The sequence below is a fragment of the Chamaea fasciata genome, unplaced genomic scaffold (assembly GCF_029207755.1).
Source record: "Chamaea fasciata isolate MVZ Bird 193981 ecotype frontalis unplaced genomic scaffold, bChaFas1.0.hap1 SCAF_19, whole genome shotgun sequence".
Classification (NCBI taxonomy): Eukaryota; Metazoa; Chordata; class Aves; order Passeriformes; family Sylviidae; genus Chamaea; species Chamaea fasciata.
In genome coordinates this window covers 9,836,988-9,844,082 of record NW_027094104.1, presented here as the reverse complement: position 1 = coordinate 9,844,082, position 7,095 = coordinate 9,836,988, and positions in this window count along the sequence as shown.

Here is a 7,095-nt window from a genome sequence, read left to right as displayed (position 1 = left end):
GTGCAGGAGGGGCAGGGTGTGCGGAGTGCCGGGAGCGCGGAGGTGCAGCGGGTACAAGGTGTGCGGGGTGCAGGGGATCGGGGTGTGCGGACTGAGGGGCTCGGTGTGAAAGAGGTGCGGTGTGCAGGGAGCGGTGTGTGGGGTGTGGTTTGTGTGGGGTGTGGTTTGTGTGGGGTGTGGTTTGTGTTGGGTGTGGTTTGTGCGGGGTGTGGCATGTGAGGGATGTGTGGGGCTGCGGTGTGCCCCAGATGCGCCGTTGCTGAGCTGCTCCTTGATGTGCCGTGTTGGGAGCACACTGTCAGCTCCAGGGGCTCGCTGTGGTGTCTCTGGAAACGCTCCTGCACTGGGACAGGTGATGGTACCCTGGATCCTCCCCGCTGCGGGCCGCTGTGCCAAGGCCAAGGCACAGGTAGTGCTGGCTCCTGGCCGTGCTCATGCTGGGTTATGCTGCGTGGCTGTGCTCAATCAGGTGGCCCAAGTGACAGCCAGTGGCTCTGGCTGCTCTCCTCACTCCCAGTTCTGTCTCCATCACCCCGCACCTGCTGGTCACCCCAGCCAAGGCTCCTGCCTCCTCCCATGCACATCCAGCACTCTGTGTCCCTTCCTCCCATGCCATTCCTTTCTCCTCTTCTGTGTATTTATCAGCTCAAATTGCTCCCATACGTTGTTTTCCATTTAGATTTCTGCCATCTTCGTCCTGTGTTTTATACCCTCTCATCACAGCTGGCTGTTACCCATGCCTCCTGACTGGCCATTCATCCTCCTTTTTCACATTTGGGGGTCCTTTGTGCCAGCAAAAGCTCCCTGGCATGCTGTCTGCTGACACTGGACACTCCATCAAGCAATGGTCTGTCAGTCAAACTGACAAAAATCATCTCATTGCTCCATCCCCCAGCTCCAGACCTGCCACCCCTGGCTGTGGCCGGCCTGTCCTGCGGCATGGCACGGTCTGCTGTCAGGGATGGATGAGGACAGCCTGCCCACAAACACAGCAGCCCGTGAGTGCAGCAGTGGCTGTGTCCAGCCCCCCGGAGTGGCAGGTCCTGCCCACGCTCTCACATGACACCGAGCAGTTCTCATTGCACAGCTGCGCCTGCCCCAGCCAACAAACAGTGCTGTGGTAAGCACAGGGCTAGCTGACAAATCAGTAGATTAGCAGGGTTTATCCTTTTGTTAAACACAAACCTGTTTGCTCATAAAGGAAGAAAAAAAACTGAACGAGTGAGAAACAGCTCTTGCATGGGAGTGTAGTTCTGCAGGAGTGTTCTTGGGGCTATTTTTTCCTCCGTTACGTTGATGGCTGAAAACATATTTATAAAGCTGAAAGAAAAGCCTTTGTCTGAATAATGCTTTGCATTCCCAGGAGCTTCCTGATGTGCTTTGTAGATGTCATGAGATCTACAGAGCCCTCTGAGTCCTTTGCTTGTCCCTCAAAAAAAGTGTGAAAAGCTGGAAGGAAGTTGAAATGAGATAACTGCTAGGTTTATAAAATGAACTTTATTTATTTCTTTAAGAACAAGTAATGTACTATTTTTCATGTAGTCAAACCAGAAGTAACATGAAATATAAATATCTCCTCTACTAGGAAATAAAAAAAGGACAAGAGTCTTTATTTTAGAACAGTAACAAAGTAGCTGATTAAGAGAGATGGAGCTGTGTCCTATCTCAGTGTATCTAAAGGATAATTCTTGCTAGTTTGCCTATCTGCAAAGGAGGATTTTTAATCAAAAGGAGGATTAAAATGCTGATTTAAAACCACACCATGCACACACGGAGCTCATCCCCTCTAGGCATGGTGCCTGCTCCTCCTTTGAGGTCCTGGGGGAATGGATAGAAGTGGGATTCATTCCAGTGGCCTACAAGATTCTCTTTCAAGCCTGTAGGAAAAGGGTAATTTGCGCTGAGAGTTAACAGCCCCTTCGCTTAAGCCTGTGACTGACATCAGAACTTTCTGCAGAAACTCAGATTTCTCAGGTTGAAATACTGCTCCCATGTGTTGATCTGTACTTGTATTGGCATCACACTCAGCACAAGAGGACTCAGGGTTTGACCCTTTTCAATCACATGATAAATTCGGTCTAATTCACCTCATATATTCATTCTGTGAAAAATACACCCTCTTTGGTTTTTTGACCTGGGACAAAACAACTCCACACATTAGGGCAGACTGGGGACTGACTGCAGTATGCAGCCCTGCAGTAAAGGCCTTGGGATTCTTGTGGAAAACAAGCTGGACCTGTGTCAGCAGTGCCCCCCTGCAGCAGCAACACCCACCAGTCATGGGACTGCATTAGCAAGCGGTCAGCAAGTGCAGGGATGTGGTCATTCCCCTCAGCCTGGCTCTGGTGAGGCTGCATCTGCAATGCCCTGTGCAGTTTTTAAACACACCCCCCCCCATTGTCTGGGAGATGCTGACACGCTGGAGAGGCTCCAACACAGCCCCAGGGTCAGCAGGAGCCTGTGCTGTGTGAGGAGATGAGATGGGAATTGGGTTGGTTTGGCCTGCACAAGGGAAGGCTGGGGGATCTCATTGCAGAGGTGCTGCTGCAAGGGAAGGGATAAGAATTCCAGCACATCCAAGCTTTTCCTGAAAGAGCACAGTCAAAGGACCAGAGGCAACGGTCCCGTGTTGCCAGCCAGCAAAATGCTTTCTCAACAAAGGGAGCACCTCATTTACCACAGGAGTCCTGCCTTGAGACAGGCTGCCCAAGGGGGCTGTAGAACCTCCATCCTTGGGATTTCCAGGATATATGTGGACAAGACCCTGGAGTGATTTTATCCAGCTTTGAAGTTAGCCCTGCTTGGAGCAGGAGATGGGATTTCAATGCACATTTTTCACTGACTCGGCTGAACTTCACTAATCTAGCAGGAAGGAAGTTGCATTCTGCAGTTTGAGGACTGATCAATTGACTGGAAGGGTCGAGGAGCACAGACTTGGTACCTAGAGAAATTCCAAAATCTGAGAATAAAATTTCTAATTAAATTCTAGTCCAATAGAAAAACTGTGTTTATTTTGTGTATTTTTTGTATGTATGGCTGACATATCTGGAATTTTCTTATGATTACATTACGAGGGTATGTCACCACTTGTTTTAAACTTTCTTGATCATCCTAATCTTTGTTCCTCAGACAGCTTCCTTTCTGGGTCACTGGAATATAAGAACCCTGCAATCTTTTCCTTCTACAGTGTTGGACAAGGTGCCACAAACTAGAACCTGCCAGTCAGAGAAGCTCACTTGATCTTTAGAAACTCTTCCTTCTGCATTCATTCTGGCTACAGGAGACTGCCCTGATAAAAATCCTCTGGAAATTTCCTTCCTTTCAGATCTTTCCTGAGTACCTAAACCTTGCTAGATATTTGAAGTGAAGATTGTTGTGATTTTTTGATACCAATATAGATTCCTGCCCCAGACAGTCCCTAAAGCCTTCACAGAGTTCTGGACAGCTCCAGGTCCAGGTGAAACTTGCAGGAGGTCAGGAATAGTGACCCTACTTTCTCCCACTCACCCACTGCTGTTGGCAGAGGAGTAGAGCAGCCTGGAAATACAACAAAAGGGACTGGAGAGAATAATCTGTGGGGAATCAGAAGAAGATAGGAGATGGAAGAGTCACTAGTAAAATCCTTGCTGGAAAACAGAGTGAAAAGTTGGTCAGAGTGAGCAGGGATGTCAGGATGTGTGATGCCCACTGGCAGAGACAGTCTGCTGCCAACCTGCTGCTTGTAAACGTGCATCAGCAACAGCAGATTTTAAAGATTAAAGCTGTCAAGGGAAAACCAATGCTGAGTTCTTCCAAGAATTTGTGGGATTGGATCCTCATCTTCAATACTCCTCAGGATGAACACAGCTCTTGCCTAATTCTTCGAGACTTTCCTGTATGAGTCATTGTTCAAGGCAGAATAGCAGCTTTATACACAGATGGTTGTGGAACAGAGGCACCATTGAGAGGCAAACACTGAGACATCTATGTCCTGCAGATACAGGCACACACACAGATCAACAGCTTCATCCACAGAAAGCAGTCAGTCCTGCTCAGTGTGTTCAGGCAGAATCTCCACTCTTTCATGACACAAGAAATCCCTGATGGAATTCAAGTAATGAGCAATTCATGCTGAAGAGGAAAGCTTAGTGTCAAGGAAATATCAATGTCCAAGCTAGCACACCCGGAGGAGTTTGGCCAGAGGGCTGCTTAGCTGGATTGTTCTCCTTAGCTGGCCAGAAGCCTAGCTCTCCATGGGCTTAAAAGAGAAGATCAGACACTGTGGGATCCAGCAAGCTGTTGCAGATTATCTGGCAAGTCCAAATCATACCAGTAAGATTGATACCAAGCCAGAGAGAAGGACATTTGAAGGAAAGTTTAGGCGCTTTCCTCAGAACCCTCTTGGGATGTTTTCCTGTTTTTCCAGGGCCTCTCCATGTAATCTTGGACAAGTCCCTTAGGACCCTTAAAGTAGGTTCATGCCCACATCTCCATGTGCAAGGAAATTTCAGAGCAATGGTTCAGGTCTGGAATCCAGTGCAGCTCTTAGGGGATAAAGGTCACTGTGGGTGAGCTGAGCCTGTGATTGTGGGCCAGCACAATCCTCAGATGAAACAGGCAAGGCACAGGTTCCAAAATACCCTGCCTGCACTGGAAACCCTCGCCATAGAGAATGGTGTGCATGCCAAGAGTTTGCATGGGCTCAAAAAAATACCTAGGCTCAATAATGGAAATGAATGTGGAATGATGTGGTACCACCTCTAACTGGGGGAGACATGAGCTATTATTTGTTGGAAATGAAGAGGGTGTTTTCAGAAATGTCTCTCTCTACCTGTCCTTTTCCTTAGACTTCTGCTGCAAGACATTGCTGGAGACAAGATAATAAGCCAGTTAGATCCAGAGCTATTTGTCTGACTTTGTTGTCTAACACTTAGAAGCTGAGTTCCATGTAGTCACAGTTTATTGTTATTAATACTGTAATTACATGATTTAAAGACAATGCCTTTCTTCCTTTCAATGCTTTTTCCATTTAGCCTGAAATAGTTAAATATTCAATAAACCCAAAACCATTAAACATTTAATAACCTGGTGTTTATGGAGCTGGAAGAAGAGAGGATAAAGCTACAACAATGTCTGCTTCAACAAATATAAATCCTTAGGAATCATCGAGGTGGTTTAAAATGAGTCCTGTCCTCTCTTAGTGAGCACACTGACCACCATGAAGTCCCCATAATGTTCAGTTTGCAGCAAGAGAACTAGCTGCAAGACAAAGAGAGGGAAACTAATTTGAAATTCTGGAGCCATCTAATAGGAGCGCATGGCTGAGACTGAGGCTTTTCAGGGCCCTAAGAAGTGAGAGGTGAACACTGAGCTCCTGGAGAGAAGGCTTGGCATCGTTCTTTTCAAACAGGGGATTGTGACAACTGGCTGACACCTAACTCTGAGGCAAAGTGTCAGAGTTGTTAGTCACATTTCTAGGACCAATTACTGCCTGTCATGCAACAGGGTGGGGCCTGCCCTGCCCCTCAGTAGGAAATAATGTTGACTGGAAATAGGCTGATGTTATCGGAACAGTTTGTTATTCTCAGCCTGCTTCCAAGAAAGGAAGTGAATGGAAGCAGTCATCTCTCCAGGTGAATTATCCTGGCAGAAGAACCCAGTTTATTCTCATGTGAATCACCACAAGCTGTTTGTTCATGTAATATCACTGTCCATTTATAGACAGAGAATACGTTTGTTTATGTCTGACTCTAAAATAGTAGATACAGCTCTGGGCACTGCTAAGACAAGGATGACTAAACCTGCCCTGGAACATCACAAAGTTTTACTACAACCACAGCCAGGCAGAGCACTGCACATCTGACTTCATTTTCAGGGTTGATCTCGTACATGGGGACATCCAAGGTCAGCAGAGCCATCTGAAAAACTTCTAAAAGCAGAAATCAAAGGTAAAGCCAAGCTGAATCCTTTGGTGCTTTTTTAAAAATTCATGTTTGAATCACATATTTGATCAGATGAACACGACTCATAAATCCGAGTGCTCTGCTTGGAATGTTTGAAGTGCTGGATGCCTAAATTTCCAGGTGTGATGCTCAAGAATATCTGGACTAGGAAATTCATTCTCTGTGAGTTGCTGACCAAAAAGAGACTGTACACCAGATGAAGTTTTGTTCTGAGCTCCTGATCTGTTCTGGTATTTTGGCTGTCTAAAGCACTGAGTATGGCTCCCTCCACCAAAAACTTTTAAGCATTTTAACAACTGAAAGCATCTTCTGTGTACATGCACAGAACATTTACTCTCCAAAACGGAATTAATTTCTGCTAGTCACTTAGATATCAAAGGTCATTTACAGATCCAGTGCTACATGTGGTTTCTTTTTAGTCTCTTTCTTTCCTGGTTCCTGGCCTCAGGAGATGTGGTGGTGCTGTCTCTTGAAAGCAGGTATGGTCAGTCAAATATTCTTGTGAATCTCCAATCCATCACAGTTATAAAGCTCTCCCATACACCTGTGCTAACCCATTCTCATTGTGAACTCTGCAGGATCTGTTCAGAAAAGACAGCTGGAGTCATTTAGATCTGTTTCACAGGCTAGACAGATTGTCAAATACTGCTTTGAACAAAAAAAATATTGACCATGCTGCTTCTACAGCTGTCAGGTGTGAATCTTCTGGTACTCCCAAGATGTTCCTAGGTCCCTCTTCAGGAAATCTGCCCATCTGTACAGGACTTGTTGTAGTGGTGTCATTTTAAGGCCCAAGAACAAGCTGTGAAATCGTGGAATGAGCTCTATCTGGCTGGATGACCACAGTGGAGGCTTTCTGCAGCATTATTTGAAGCTGGTTCTTTCTCATGCACAGACAGCATTTCTTGACACTAAGATTTGTTAAAAAGTTTTTTGGCCAGGCCTTAGGTCTTCACCCTCGGCTCTTTGGTGGCAGACAGGAAGAAAAAGGTCCTTTCAAGATCCCACACTAACACAGAATATGTGCATGTGATACTGATTTAGACTTGGTTCCTCACTGCTAGGTGGAATACCCTGCTAGAACAGATGGCAGAGTGAGCATGACAGGTGTGATGGCTCAGGAAATAAATTCAGGCACATCTCACCAGCCAGA